The sequence below is a fragment of the Panthera pardus genome, unplaced genomic scaffold, assembly GCF_024362965.1.
Source record: "Panthera pardus isolate Hobbes unplaced genomic scaffold, ASM2436296v1 HiC_scaffold_21, whole genome shotgun sequence".
Taxonomy (NCBI): domain Eukaryota; kingdom Metazoa; phylum Chordata; class Mammalia; order Carnivora; family Felidae; genus Panthera; species Panthera pardus.
The window spans coordinates 39128071-39143811 of NW_026526777.1; the positions used below are offsets into that span (position 1 = coordinate 39128071).

Consider the following 15741-nt stretch of genomic DNA (forward strand, 5'->3'; position numbering starts at 1 on the left):
GCTCTCAGGTTCCTTGCAACTCTAACTTTCTGTGATTTAAGAAAGTTGCATCGGAAACCCAAGTGTGGGTAATCCATTAACCTGAAGGTTCACAGCATCCTTAGGGCCTCAGTGATATGGTTCATGGTGTCCTGAGGTCGAAATAAATACCCCAAAGTTCCATCTGTTCAATGGCCCAAACAATAAATAGCTATGTCCTAATCATTTAGTAGCCATTTGAAAAAATAATACACATGAGTTGAAGTGACATGAATTGGAAGCTATTTCACGCCTACATAACCACACTTACTCGCAGGTGCTTGTGACTTTCGACTACTGCCCAACTTCTCAAATCTTCAAGGCAGACTGGACCACAGCACTGTCATTTCCTGTTCTGCATTGCTGTTTACTCAGTATTTGCTTTTTATCGCAGCAACCACTAAAGTCTAGCTTTTCACAGCTATGATGTCACCGAAAGGAGCATAGCACCATCTATCTTGAAACTGTGAACAACCTCGAAACCCTGGTGAGTTTGCGGCATCGCCCTGGGGTGCCTGGGTGCACGGTTTGGGAACCATGGCCTTAATCAGTGTACAAGGTCTCCCTCTCACTTTCAATGGTACCGCGGGCACCTCCCCGTGGCAGACATTTTTGGAATCCGTGGGCTAAGCACAGAATGAGATGTTTTTCAAAACTTGAGTGCACTCCCTCTCTGAATCCTGCCCTGTTAAATAATGAATCACCCAGGGTGATCTTCCCCACGTCCCAGTGCTGGGCATTGACATTCCAGAGATGGGCAAGTTTCATTCTGACTCCACTGTGGCCCCTGCTTGCTCCCAGGGCACACACTGGGCTTTGTCAGCCCTTGGAACTCTCCGCCCTCCTCTGAAAGCCCAGGATATGACTCTGCTGTCCTGCCTACCACTGGGCTCCGTCCCTGCTCCCGGCCCACTTGCTGTTTGAAGTCATGGAGACCCGCTGTCTCCTGACTTTTTCTTGTTAATCTCCCGAGGGGGCTTCACTTCTCTGGCCAGCCCTAGGATCTATCCCTTCTGCCGTCTTCTCCCCAGCACCCTCAGTGGCTTACAATCCTGCAGAAGCTCCTCCTTGCTTCAGTCCAACGAATCATTTGCATCACGCCTTCTCTCAACTGAGTTCAGAGGAAGTAGTCCCCCAAACGGGTGCCTTGGGGCCACGGCGGGTGGTGATCTGTGGCCTCAGCTGGGCCCTTAGGTTCCAGGGCACATTTTAATGCAACCAGATAAGCCCCTTCCCGTCTGCCCCCGCAGCTCCCAGTAAAACACTGCCTAGTTTCTCCACTCTCCTCCCTCATCCCAGCCTCTCTTGCTCAGCAGATAACCTTGTAGCTCAGAGCAATGCAGAGCTCTGAGAAGCAAGCGCCAAAGCTCCGGCCTCTCTGCGAGGCCTTCTCCGCGAGGCCTTCCCTCCTGCAACCCGCCTTCTCATTTTGTCCCTCCAGGCTCGAGGAAGAGGTATCGCCCCTGCGCCAGACCCTCGCTCTGGGGCCTTGATCCCCTCCCTTCCCGTGACTCCTGGCCCTGCATCTGGCTCCACTGACTGAGTCCTTCCTCTCCCTGTGATGTTTTCAACGTCCCCTTCTTCGCCGGTTCCTTCCAGGTAGCCTATGAGTGTGTTTTAAGTCTCATACTTGAAAAAAAAAAAGTCTCTGACAACATCCTTTCGATAACTGGTGCCTGACCGTCCTCCTTGCAGTAGCAGACGCATTTCTGGCGAGGAGTCCGTACTCACTGCCTCTATTTCTTGACCCCCACACACTCCTGCACTCCCTGCAGGCAGCCCTAGTCCCTCACTACCCTCTCCAGCCTCAGCCTGTCACTTCACTTGTCCCCACCCAGCCCTCCAGCCGCAGGAGCCACCTGCCATCTCAGAACAGGCTGTGCAGGCCACTTTTTGATGTCATTGTTCCCCACGCTCACTTTCTCCCTGGTCCACCTGGTAAGCACCACTTAATTCAAAACGTCCTCTGAGAAGCCTTTCCGGACTCTCCCTCCCTCCTCCGCCCACCAGGGAGACATGGTCACTCCTCCATTGTGTTTTCAGCTGTCCTTCGAGTCCCAGTGTCTGTGACCATTTACTTTCCATGTGTCTGTGCTTTTTTCCCCCCCAGCAAATATCAGAAGCTCCTGGAGAGCTAGGATTGTGCCTTAATTGTACCTGCATTTCCAGTGCCCAGAATACCTGGTGCATCTCCATGACCCCCAGGCAGCGAGCCAGGGAATGAGGTTTGGTAACTCAGTCTCCCCACACGGCAGTGGTGGGGTGGAGGGTCTGCCTCGTGACGTCCCTGTAGGAGATACATGATCCCAGAGAGTTTCCTCTAGATCTCTGAGCATGCATGGCACTTTCTAGAAGCTATCTCATTCTTCCTCATGGCAACTCTCAGGTAGGTAGTATGACCTATGTTTGACAGATGAAGAAACTGTGGCGCAGGGAGTCGAAGTAAGCTTGCCCTGGTCACACCGCTGATAGCGGTGGAAGCAGGATTCCAGCCCCACCCCGGTGCCTTTCCACACACCCAGGCACCCCTCCATGGCCCAGCCTGTCTAGGCTCCTGGACCGCCACCTTAGTCGTCAGCCTCCAGAGACATGATTAAGACGGCAGGGCAGAAGCAAAACCGGTAAGTAGTACATTCAGATCCCAAGAGAGTCCTAAGTGCTGTGGGTTATCAATGTTTGTTTGGGGACATGAATTTGTGCTTTATTTTTGCTAATTTAGCAACTCTCATTCCTTTAATTAACAAGTGCACCTTACTGAGAAATTAGACTTTACCAGAACTATCAGCAATGGCACCCTGAGAAGCCCTCAGCTCTGTTCATCAAGGTATGCGTGAACATCCCTCTTAACACTCCTGCCTGGGACAGTCCAAGAAGTCCCCTTTGTGGACACCAGCTGCCGACCTCTCACCTTGAAGCATTTGCAGGGCTTCCCTGTGGCCTGCGGAACTGAACCCCGGGGCTGGGGTGGGGCGACGGGAGGGGGTCGGCCCTTCGGGGAAACTTGGAGAAGTCTCCTAGCTCCTCAGAGCCCCTCAGCTCTCGTCCTCCTCCCCACCCTTCCCTTTTTGTTTAGTTTGACCTTGGTCACTGATGACAAGGCTTCTTTTCCTGCCAAACCAATCAATAAGCTAAACAGACAGAAGATGAGTATTTAGAATATGGGAAGCCAAACTCAAACACAGATAGGTTATCAGTCTAGACCAGAGCAGACTTCTGAGCAAATATTTCATTAACAAATTTTTCATGGCAACTTGCATGTTAAAAAAAAAGAGGGGGGGGGGAGGGAGAAAGAGAGAGCGAGAGAGAGAGAGAGAGAGAGAGAACAGTGGTAGGGGGTAAAGAAAAAGGCTGGCTGCATCCTTGACGTTGCACTGCCCTGGGAGGGGGTGCTTTTGGGAGTGAGGGGCACAGAGTGGGGAGAAGGGTAGGGCGCACCGAGGAGCCCCCAGGAAGGGGAGCCCCAGACCCTTAAAACCTTCCAGCTTTAAACCTCCCTCTCCTTTCAGCACTGGTCTGTGTGATTCATCTTTAGCCATCTCCACGCACTGGAGCGGGTTGAGTCTCAGCATGCTAACCCCACTCAGGGAGCCAGCAGCTGGCTGCAGAGACCTGGGCTGGTCACACCGAGGGGGCTTGGGAGAAGGGAGGGGACACGGTGCTTAGAGAGCCCCACTGGGGAGCTGGGAGACAAAGGGAACACTGACCACAATAATAGTAAGAGCAACTGTTTACCGGTGCCTAAGTTATAGGAAGGCTCCCAGTCTCCATCACTTCATCCTCCCACCCAGGCCTGAGCTGTGGCGAGCACGGGTACACAAGCCCACCGCTGTCTGCTCTGACGGCTCAATATTTTGCACATCGTACTCTACGCACGGCAATCTACGGGTAAAGTACTTCGGTTTTCATTTATAGGTGAGGAGCCTGAGATTCAGAGAGGTGAAGCAGCTTGCTCAAGTTTGCCCAGCTGGTAAGTGGTAGGGGCAGAATTGGGAACTAGGTCTGTCTGACTCTGAAGACAAACCATTTCTGGCTCATTTCCACTGCTTCCATGATAGTTTTAAGAATACAGTAAAGCCTTGGATTGCAAGTGACTTGTTCTGCGAGTGCTCCACAAGACGAGCAAGTGTTTCTAAAAAAATTTAACTTGATAAACGAGCGATGGCTTGCAATACGGGTAGCACGTGACGCCGAATGTCATCTGATCACAACCGAGCCAATGGTTCTTAAAATTCACTTCGATGCACAAGTGCTTGGGATTACAAGCGTGTTTCCGGAACGGATGACATTCGCAAACCAAGGTTTTACCACGCTTTAAAGGAAGGGTCAACAAAACGTGGAGTTACTAATATTCAACTCTTTTAAGTGCTGAGGGAATAGAAGTAGGACAGAGTGGGTTTTCAATTCCTTGTGTCCTGTGCTCCTTCCACCTTAACTTGTGTAGACACAGCTCCTGCCTCCTGAAGATGCCTTCCTGCCTTCATCTGGACTCGTGTGCATACCATTCAGGCTTCAGCCGACAGCCACTTCATGGGGCAGCTCCCCGGCTCGCCCTGTGCTATTTGTTCTTGTTAGTTTCCATCCTTCCTTTAGAGCCCTCTGCACCAATGCTAATCTTCACGTGCAATTTATTGATGAATCTCTGTGTCCCACATAGACTGGATTAATACTAATACCGATACCTAACCTCTATTCACTGGTTCCTATAATCCTGGCACTCTCTTAATGGTTTTACATACGTTAACTCATTTAATCTTCTCAAGGGCTCTGCAATAGTAACTGTTAGTGTTCCCATTTTACAGATAAATGAGACATAAAGGAACTTGCCCGATGCTACTTCACTAGCGCTTGAGCGAGTGACAGAGCAGGATATGAACTCAGGGGGTCTTTGGTTCCAGAATCCACGCATGCCCTCTCTCTCTCTCTCTCTCTCTCTCTCACTCGCGCGCACGCGCGCTCTCTCTCTTTTAGATAGAGAGCCTGTACATGTGCACGCAAGCAGGGAAGGGGCAGAGGGAGAAGGAGAAAGAGAGAGAGAAAATCTTAAGCAGGTTCCATGGCCAGTGCAGAGCCCCATGAGGGGCTTGATCTCATGACCTCACTGTGAGATCATGATATGAGCTGAAATCAAGAGTTGGATGCTTAACTAAGGGAGCCACCCAAGTGCTCTTAATCATGATGATGGCCAGAGTCCTCCCATCTCCGTCTGTACACTCCTTAGAGGTGAATTCTGTTTCTCTACCTCGAATCTGGGATGCTCACGTGATTTGCTTTGACCAGCAAAATGCCATAAAAGCGATGCTATATGACTTCCAAGGCTAGGGCCTGACTTTGCAGCTTCTGCGCTCTGTTTGTGTGTGTGTGTGTGTGTGTGTGTGTCTCAGAATGCTGCCCTGGGACTACTGCATAAAGAAGCTGGAGGAGAACAGAGACACTCCAGCCAACAGCCTGCACCCACCGCTGGACTTGTCGCTAGAGTGAGGCTATCTCGGACCTTGTGGCCCAGCCAAGCTTCCAGCTGAAGGCAAGCACACGACCCAGCCAGGCAGTCAGCAGGGGAACCAGCCAGCCAGCCCACAGAATCATGAAAATTAATAAATCATGGTTGTGCTCAGCCACTAAGTTTTGAGAAGTTCTGTCGCACAGCAAAGGCTAACTGGGCGAGAACTGTCTTGCTCATATTGTATGCCTCGTGCCTGGCGAGATGTCTGGTTCATTGTGCTTTCGTGGCAAAAATGTGTCGACTTAGTGAATAAACAGAAGTGGAATTGAACCAGGGAGACCCCTGAAAGATGGTGGCTGGCTATACAATACGTTATGGAATCCATTCCACATGATGCACTGTGGAATACCAGAACAGATGATAATTTCAAAACACTGGCACTCTTAGTTTTCTGTACTTGTTTTCAAGTCCTTATTGACCCAGTTTGAGAATAGGTTATAAAGTCACTTGTTGACATTTTAACATTTAAAAAAATTTTTTTTAATGTTTTTATTTATTTTTGAGAGAGAGAGAGAGAGAGAGCGCTTGAGCAGGGAAGGAGCAGAGAGGAATGGAGACACAGGATCCGAAGCAGGCTCCAGGCTCTGAGCTGTCAGCATACAGCCCTACATGGGGCTGGAACCCACAAGCTGTGAGATCGTGACCTGAGCCAAAGTCAGACGCTTAACCGACTGACCCACCCAGGCGCCCCAACATTTTAACTTTTTATCCTTTGTGTTCTCTTCTTTTTTAAGGCTCTCCAACCCATACCTTGACATTTTACATTTGTTTGTATGATTATTTGATTGATGTGGGTCTTCCTATGAACTCAGACAGGTCAGGGACCCCGTCTCGTTTTGCTCATGGTTGTAGCCCTTGTTCTGGCTCATATCAGGAGTCCAGTACGTACTATTCCATGGCCTGAATTAAAAATGTGAATTTTAATTTATCTTAACTTCCGGTTTCCTTAGGCTGGTATTAAGCCCTCATCTACATGTTTGAGCTTTCCTTTTCAAATTCTCAATTACAGAATGCTAGCGGGGGCAGGGGGCCTTTTTTTAATAGGAAAAGGACATTCAAAGGATAGCAGGATGTCCCGTGGTCACACAGCTGGTTTACAGCAGAGTCGGGACATTAGGTCACATGGTCGTCATCCACTGACTTTACATTCTTCCAAAGGGTAGACTCTGAAGTCCCCATCGTACAGATGGGCAAACTGGGCCAGAGCCAGTGCCGGACCACAGATGACTCATCTCTCAGCTGAAATCTGTCTTCATGAGTCCAAGCTGGCTCTAGGGTTAAGCTTCTGCCAGCTCCAAGTGTTTTTTTTTTCTCTTTCATGTTGCTCTCAAATATATTTCTATCCTCGTCAGACCATCCCCCTTGTTCCCATTTAACCTGAGAAAGTTAAACCCACTTTTGATCATCATGTGAAAATCTGAAGCAAAGTGCTTCCTTCAAGGCAGATGTTTGGAAATGCTGAGCTGCAGGCGTTCAACTTGTCAAGTAACTTTTCAAATGATGAAAAAAGGGGGAAATGTAGGTCAGAAAGCAATAAACTATATTCACATCCAATATATCATTCTGGTTAAGGAGCTGACTTTGAATCTCCACCTTTTACTAAAATGAAACAAAAATCCAAATCCAACCCAAAGCATTACAGCTTTAAGTACTGAAAGTATTTATTATTTCTAGTCAAGTAATCCAAAAACATAATCTCAAGAACATCTATGCTCCAGGAATGTCTCAAAACGCCATGGATTTGATGTGATTCCTTTATCCAGATGTTTGTAGAAAAGACTCTGGATGGCATGAGGGGAATTAAAGGTTTATTTTTAATATTTGAGAAAAGTCATATTTCTAATAACAGTGAGCCTTAAAATGTGTCCTCAATCTTTGCTGCCTCTCTCATCTTTCTCATTATTATTTCCTCAAGTAAGAGCTCTCTCCTTCCAAATTATCAGTCTGTAGTTTTCCACACATTAGTATTTAGATATTAGAAGAACAAGGTCATTGAGGTGCCTCCACTATGACTTTGGCATTTACATCAACTTCATTTCAAGAGACAGTTTTCACCCACTGGGTACGTTAGAGCCAAGTCCTACAAAAAAATCACTTTTCATGGGGCTAAATCTCCAATAAACTGCCTGAGTCTTGCAGTCTTGCAGTATAGCGTGACTTGCCTTTGAGGACGATGATATGTTTCCCAAGTGTCCCTGAAATCTAGAATCATGGCACCAGAGACCCCAACAGTTGCTGTATCCGTCCTGTGTCCAGACATCTGACAATAAAGTGGCTGGGAGTCGTGAGCTTTTTATTATTTGAAGGCATCTCCCTCACCCATTATCCTCTTACCCGTAGAGAAGGATATTCTAAAACGTGTTAGATTGTATGAGTTGACTGAGTTTACCTGCTGGAGAAGATACATTTCAGGTTCTGGTGGCAGAGAGAAATTTAAAATTAGGTCACCTCATGGTTACAAGTTGTATCTATAACAGAAACTAAAAGGTCTCGGAGATCATACGCGGTCTTTGGTTGGGAGCCCAAAAGGGGCCTACTGTGAAACATTCTTTAATTGGTTTGTTACATTCAAAATAAAAAAATATATACTGAATATCTCTGTGGAAACTGAAGTTTTGATATAAAGTAATACAGCTAGGTTAAAATCCAAAATCTGAGCTCCAAAATCAGTCCCTGGAATACTGCCGTGTGTGTGTGTATGTGTGTGTGTGTGTGTGTGTGTGTGTGTGTGTGTGTTGGGGATGCCAACCTGTGTGTTGTGATTTTAGGGAAACACAATAGTCCTCTCTAGCTTCCAAACCTTTCATTTAGTTTACTGTTTCTTGAAACTTGGTGCATTAGAATTCAGTCTCCTGTTTTAAGATTTGGAGACTTCTGTAACACAAATACTTCTTTTCCCTTTCGCTAACATTCATATGGTGCTTACTTCCTGCTAGGTACTCTTCTAAGGCTTTATGAGGAGTAATTTACTGAATCCTCTCAGGAACCTTCTGACTTAAGTGCGAATGTTGTCCCCATTTTGCAGATGAGGACGTCAGAAGCCCCAGGGTCATGTGTGAAATCAAGAAGTCTGACTCCTGGCTTTCTTTCTGCACCATGCCGCCTCGTTGGCCCCTTGGTCTGCATGCTTCAGGAGGCTTCCTCCTTAGGGAAAGGCCGGGAGGATGAATGGAGTTACATCTTACAGAACAGGGTAGCACTGGGGGGAAACAGGTGCACCAAGTACACTGGGGAGGAAGGGAAGCCTAAAAGAGAGCAAAAAGAACAAAAGGGAGGGTGTGAATAATGAGGACAAAGTCTGCTTATGTCTTCATTATGGCAGCAGCTGAAAGAAAATTGTCACAGTGGATGCCCTTGCAACTGTAGGCAGGACCCTTAATTGTGGAGTTCAATCCCTCATTTTACAGCCAAGGAAAACTGAGGCTGGGAGAACAGACTTAGGACAAGGGAAAAGAAGGTACTGAGACTTCATAGCCGGTTAGTGGCAAAACCAGGACTGGGGCGCCATTGCCCCGATTCTAGATCCGGGGCCCTCTCCTCTGAAAGTAACCTTGTGGGCTCCTTGTGGGCTCCAAATCACTGAGGGAGCGGGAGGAAGCTCAGTGCAAAGAAGCCTTCTTCTGTCTGTGGTTCTTCTCATGAAATGTTTGCTCCCCGGGTGGCATCTGGGTAGACAATGACTCATGGAAGAGAATTTTTGTCCTACGTCTACAAGGATTATTTCCTTACGGACACATTTCCTGGGAGCACCCTCTTCTCTCCCTCGCGTAACTTTTCGGGAGCGGGTGATGTAGCTGAGACTAGAAGCAGAGTTCATTGTCACTATGCCATTTCATGAAGACGCCCCTTCATTTCTGAGGAGCATCGGAGGGGCCAGGTAAAAGCACAGGGGCTGAGGTGAGGGAAGAAATGGAGAACACGGTTGGAAATGAAAAGTATTCAAATATAAATTAATATAAACCCAGGGGTCATCTTGCATGCAGTCCTGGCAATAAGAGAATCCACAATGTGGATGAACAAGTTAAAAAAAAGTAATCAAAGGTAAGAAAGAGGCGTATGTGAGGCATTAAGCATCAGGTACAGAGGCGGCCGGGGAGGATTACCGAACAAAGTCCAGAGAGTGTAAAAAAAGATAAGAAAGGCAAAGGTAGCGAATGAAAAAGATTGCACTGAAGGTTAAGAGAAATCATGGGAAAATTTCCCTAGTGCGTAAGGAACACAGGGGTCATTGAGCTAGACAGCTGGGTGGCGAAGACACGGGAAGGGTAATTTATTGAAAGGAAAAAAAAGCGGTAGAGGTGACTAAAAAGGTTTAAATAAATTTTTTGCCCTGGAACTTTCAGGAAGATGGGGAACAAACGTTGGAAACTGACATACATTTTCTAGGGGAAACCAAAGAAAGATCGAAGACTAGCGAGGAAATGTCACTTTGACAGATTCAGAAATGAAGCACGGAAAATGGAAAGAACCTTTAGAGACTTCAGTCCAAGGAAGAACATACACTATCACACCTGAATAATAAATAACAGGAACTTAAGAAGGGAGAGTTTGAAAAGCAAAAGGTTTTTTTTTTTTGGTGGGGGAGGGGGGAATCCCATCAGCAAATGGTCAATGATGGCTCCTAGCTGTCTTACATCATTAGACCCACCTCATATTTGAGTCCTCTCTCTTCTCCTTACCTATGTTCCTTCCATATATATTGGAATATATATGGAATATATATATTGGAATTCCATATATATTGGAATATATATAACTTTCATATATATTGAAGATTTGCTACATGCTCGGCATTATGCTTTCTATTTGGGGAGGTGCGTAGACGAATAAGATGTCTGTGGTCCCTGCCTCAGGGACTGTACATTTCAGCGGAGTGCACATGCTCAGTGTGCAGCTGTAGGATGTAGCCAGAAGCCACGGAACTATGGGTGGTCATTTTGGGTAGGAAAAGAGAGCTGGGTGGTCATTTTGGATTGAGGCCATCAAATTCCACCTGAAGGAGGAAATGGATCACATTAATACTTCTTAGAATCACAGTAAAGAATAATGGCCCCAGAGTGTTGGGTTTTGTTTAGTTTTGTATAGAGTTGAAAGGTTTCGCATGAAGTCAGGTGCTGGCGGTAAGGGTTATCTGGGGGGTAGATATTCGAGGAGCCCCTTCCATCACATTATATGTGGTAATTTCTGCAAAAGCTTGGGGAATCCATTCCTGGATGAGGCTGGTGAGTGATGACTGTGTCGCTGAACCTGGGGACTAGAGTAGGGGTGAGTGTTCGACCCACAGGGAAAAGGTATAGGGGCTGAGCTGGGCATACTCGTCTAGGGGACCCCCAGTCCCCCACACAGAGTGAGGGAAGCCCCGGCGGGAGCTGAAGAGCACGGAAGTGCCTGAGGCAGGAACAAAGGCGGTCAGGAAGGACAATAAAACTCTAAGCGGTCCACCAGGAGAGATGGGTAATTTGATTATCCAATTCAGTGTAGTGACAAAGAAGGCAACGAGACTAGGGACAAGAAATTCAGAGGTCAAACAGACCCTCCACGGCCACAGGCAGTAGACTTGAGAGGAGGAATCCGAGGGCAGAGGAAGATAAAATTTTAATGCCTTTGGCACCAGGATCTGGAGCAATAAAAGAAATCAAACGTTATTCTGGATTGCATAAATGGAGGGACTGTGAAGAAGTCAAAGGCGATTAACTCAGCAATAAAAGGGAATGGTGGTGTTTGACCAAGGAAACTGGGGGAGATACCTGCTAGGATGTCTCCATTCCCTGTCTCTTTCCACCCAGCTCTTCTCGTTGCTTGTGTTCACATTTCACCTTGACTTTGGTTCTGTATGTTGTTGCTGGCCCTACGCAGCGAGAACAAAGTTGCATTAGTAACAGTCGTTCATCCAGATGATATTCTTATAGACAAGTAGGACTGGGTGGGAGTGGGATGTGGGGAAACATAACATTTTCGTCCTCCTCCAAGCTTTGCTAGGGGCGAGGTGCCTTATGCTGTCTGAGAATCCTTCCTTTAGACCTCATTCCAACAATACAAAATACAGATTCAAAAAACCAATTAGTCATTTCTGCTTCTCAGACTGTCTTCTATGACTACGAGGTACCAAAGAATATTCTCTCAGAAAGAAATGAGTTATAATCGGGTACAATTATTATATTACTAGTGGTCGGAAGGAAAGTTGCTACAATCTTTAAATTCAAACAGAAACAGATCACGTTACTGATTTAAGAATCTTGCTTCCTTTGGGGGGTGGGGGGTTAACTTCTCACTGACACAAATGTTCAAGTTTCTGTCTGTTACAATGCAGCTTTCTCAACATTTATTCTCGAGACGGTTATTACCTGTGACCATGCCAGAGGCACATAAATGCCTGTAAAGGCGTATCGTCCACAACATCTCTCAGAAATAAATACCTTCGGATACCTTGGAGTCTATCGAGTTTTAAAAAAGAAAACGATAGGGAAAGGGGAAGTAGTTTATCTGACTTCAGGGAAACTATCTCCCCCATCCCTTGTTTACACCTGATACGTCCACCAATTAAGCATTTAACTGATTTCTTTAAGGTCAGGTTGCAAAGGGGTCAATTCAAGTTGGGGCGTCAGGGACAATTTCACATGGGAAATCCACTTTATTCCTACAGCAGGTGTGTGTCTTGGGTCAAAGAACAAGCTTCTCAGGTGTGGTGGCCCCCATGTGCTCTCGGGGAGATCCGAGGTCACTGGTTTAATATTAGCTCCGGGTGCCTCAGCCTGGTTACAAGGGTCCCTAAAGCTACCCTCTGTCCAGGAGGCGAGTTTGTTTTGAAATGGTTGACTGTATAAGGGACAGGCAAAGATAATTCATTTCGTTGGGGGGGGGGACAGGGAGAAGAAACGGGAAAGGGAATGAAGTTTAAACGGAAGCCAGTATCTCTAGAGAATGTGAAAAATGTCAAGTGCCAGGTTCTGAAGCCTTAGGGGATTTTGATGTCAGTGAGCTCATTTTAGACCCTCCTCTGCCTCACCCGCCCAAGGCCTCTGGGCACATGTCTGGAATGCGGAAGGGAAGAAAGTGATCTTCACCTACGAGGGCAGCCCCAGGATTTCCATTTAGAAAAAGGAGACCCATTTGGAAACAAAACAAAACAAAACAAAAGCAGTCATTGCTCACTGACTCAATTTAATTAATCACACATTTATTGAGTACCTACTGTGGGCAAAGCCAACCCGCAAAGAAGATTGTAAGTGGCTCATTTCTTTTTAGATGTGTATTTATTTATTTATTTTGAGAGAGACAGAGCATGCATGGGGGAGGGGCAGAGAGAGAAAGAAAAAGAATCCCAAGCAGACCCCTGCTGTCAGCAGGAAGCCAGACCGGAGGCTGGATCCCATCAACCGGGAGATCAGACCTGAGCCAAAATCAAGTCGGTAGCTTAACTGACTGAGCCACCCAGGTGACCCTCAGCGGTTCATTTTTAAGCCGCTTAGGAAGCCTGTTGCCTATACAAATAACACAAACGCTTAGAAGGCTGGCATCGTGACTTTAGTAAAAGAGAAGGAATGAAGAATCATGTCCTCTGATTGTGGTTTATGCCTCCCTTTGTTCACACTGCCTTCTGTGGCCCGGAGAAATCAGGGGGTAACCGTGCAGGCCGGCCTCCCCCTCCCCGAAAGCGTGCACAGTAGGGCGCTGCGCTAACACCACCGGCTTCATCCAGGGTCTGGAGAAATCGTTCTCATCGATTACGGTCATGCGGCATATTTACCCATTGTGCCAATTAGCAGCCTGTAAGTCCTGCGGCAAGATTTCAGAGGTCATTCTGCCTTTAGAAACCAATTCTGAGCAGCGAGGCTCCATTCTGTCAGTTTGAACCTTGAGGGCTGTTTTCCCAGCCTTCTCTGGGAGCCTCTTCTAGTCTGGAACATTTTCATCTGAAGGGAAATGCTTTAAGGTATGGCTGAAGTCGCTCCGACGACTGGTTAATCTTGTCCCCGCTTCCAGATCCCAGAGCTGAGGCCACCCCCCTCTCTTTACCCTGGCAAATGGGAACTCCCTTCCCCGACATGCAGCCTTTTTGAAATTACAAATAAGTCGATAACTACAGGACTGACCCAATTACTGGCGCGTGAACTGGGTGAGCTGGAGCCATGTCCTAGTCTGGAAACCCGGGGCCAGTGTCAAGGAGGCCGATGTGATGGCAGGATCTCAGGTACTGGGAAATGAAAAGCAATCGCCTGGGCCCAGATCTGGAAGTCGGCGGAGTGGAACGGCCTGGGCGAGCCTCCTTGTCATGCCTCCAATGGCCCTTTTCACAGTGTGAGCAGACCTTACAAAGAGGCAGTGACCTCGCCTTTCAGATGACTAGCAGCTCACCGTGATAACCAACCCCTCGGGGATTTCTTTGCAGTGATGTATGGTAAAGGTCAGCCTGAATCAGGAAGGAGCCTGAAGTGGAGGAGGAGTTTAAGAAATGCACTTTTACTTCTTATGAGGGCAGATGATAGCTCAAGCACCCAGACCGGGTCTTGTTGAGGAGCCAAAGGATCCTCTTTAATGAAACGACAAGAGGGATTTATAAAGAACATCGCCTCCGCCATTTTACGTGAACGATGCTCGTCAGGATGTGGGAGAATAACGTGAAAACGTTTGACTCTCTCAAATGTGGTAGATGCCCCCCTGAAATATTTAAACGTGCCATGTGTCCTGGTTTATGAAGCATGAATTGGCTTAAATGAAGGTGAAGTTTTGCCTAGCCAGTTAGAAGAGTCACAAATTCTAAATTCGTGGAGCTGGAATTAGTGCCATACCTCTGTTTTCATGTTAAGATTCTAACTATCTATATTCATAAAACCCTGAAATATAGATCCCACCGAATTCATGTTCATGTGATTGGAACTGGACTGAAATTTTGAAGAAAGCACTTACCATATCCATCCCCAGGGTGAAGTTAGACGCAGGAAGAACCAGGTGTTTTCAGGACCTTTCCTTCCCTTCCCTCCTTGTCAACGTAAGAAAAAGATCCACCGTCTGACTTTGGGATTACTGGTTTGGCTTCCTTTTTCCCAGGCACACAGGCTACACCCCCAAGAACCACCTTTTTTTTAAAAAAATTTTTTTTAATGTTTTTATTTATTTTCGAGACAGAGAGAGACAGAACATGAGCAGGGGAGGGGCAGAGACAGAGAAAGACACAGAATCTGAAGCAGGCTCCGGGCTCTGACCTATCATCACAGAGCCCGACACGGGGCTCGAACTCACAGACTGTGAGATCATGACCTGAGCTGAAGTCAGACGCCTAACCGACTGAGCCACTCAGGCACCCTGAGAACCACCTTTTTTGATCACCCCTGCTCACACACCTACATGACAACTACATGACAACTCCTGTCTGTTCCTGTGACGAGTATCTTATCAGATCCTTTCCCTCCATCTTCTTGGAGCCTTCCTTACCTCCTGCCTGGTCTATTCTCACACGTTATTGATATCTCCTTGCTCTCTGTTTCTGTTTCCTCTGATTCATTCTACTCACTATCAACTAATTAACTTTCCTACGGCATGACTTTGATCATATCTCTTCTGCTTATAAATGTTCAGTGGTTCAAGATTACCTACCAAATACAGCACACACTTCTCGGCCTGGAGACTCTACTGGTCCAAACATCCTTCTTGCTCCCTTTAAGTGCCCTAAACTCCGGCCAAGCTGGCCTGCTTGCTCATGTGCAAGCTCACTTTGCCATTTTCTGTTCTAGACCTTTGCTAATGATCTGCCCACCTGTTTTTGTCCCCCATCCCCAAAGCTTTCCTCTTAAATCCAATCCAAGTTCATTCATTCATTCATTCGGTTCTTTTAGCAAACCTTTACCAAGTATATGCTAAATGTTGGGCACAGCCTCTGAAAAAAGCATCCCCTGATTTCCCCAGCTGGAAGCAGCCTGCTCCCCTCTCACTGATATTTTGGTGTTTTCTACCACTCTGAGAAAAATTTCTCCTAGGCAGCAAGTCAGGTCCCGGCTCTGCCTTCTGGACTGTCTACATCTCTGTTCCCCCATCTGTGAACGTATAGTTCCTCCCTCATGGGGTAGTCGGGTTGTTGTGGGGATTAAATGTGATATGTTATTGTCCTTACTATTATTATTTATTGTGTTATTATATCTCATTTCGTTCTCCTTGAGACAAGGGCTGGGACTCTCTAGAACCTTGCAGGGGGTCTTTGCCTTCATCTTTTAATCAGTTTTATTTAC

At 46.9% G+C, this 15741-nt stretch overlaps 1 long non-coding RNA gene across 1 annotated transcript; it reads right to left on the reverse strand.

Moving 5' to 3' along the window:
* Window positions 1-11095: 11095 nt before the first annotated feature.
* On the reverse strand, window positions 11096-14048 carry LOC109250615 (uncharacterized). Its single transcript, XR_002073107.2, has 2 exons — window positions 13612-14048; window positions 11096-11366 (listed from the first exon to the last, which is right to left on the reverse strand). It is a non-coding gene; the product is annotated as an uncharacterized LOC109250615 (long non-coding RNA).
* Window positions 14049-15741: the final 1693 nt, after the last annotated feature.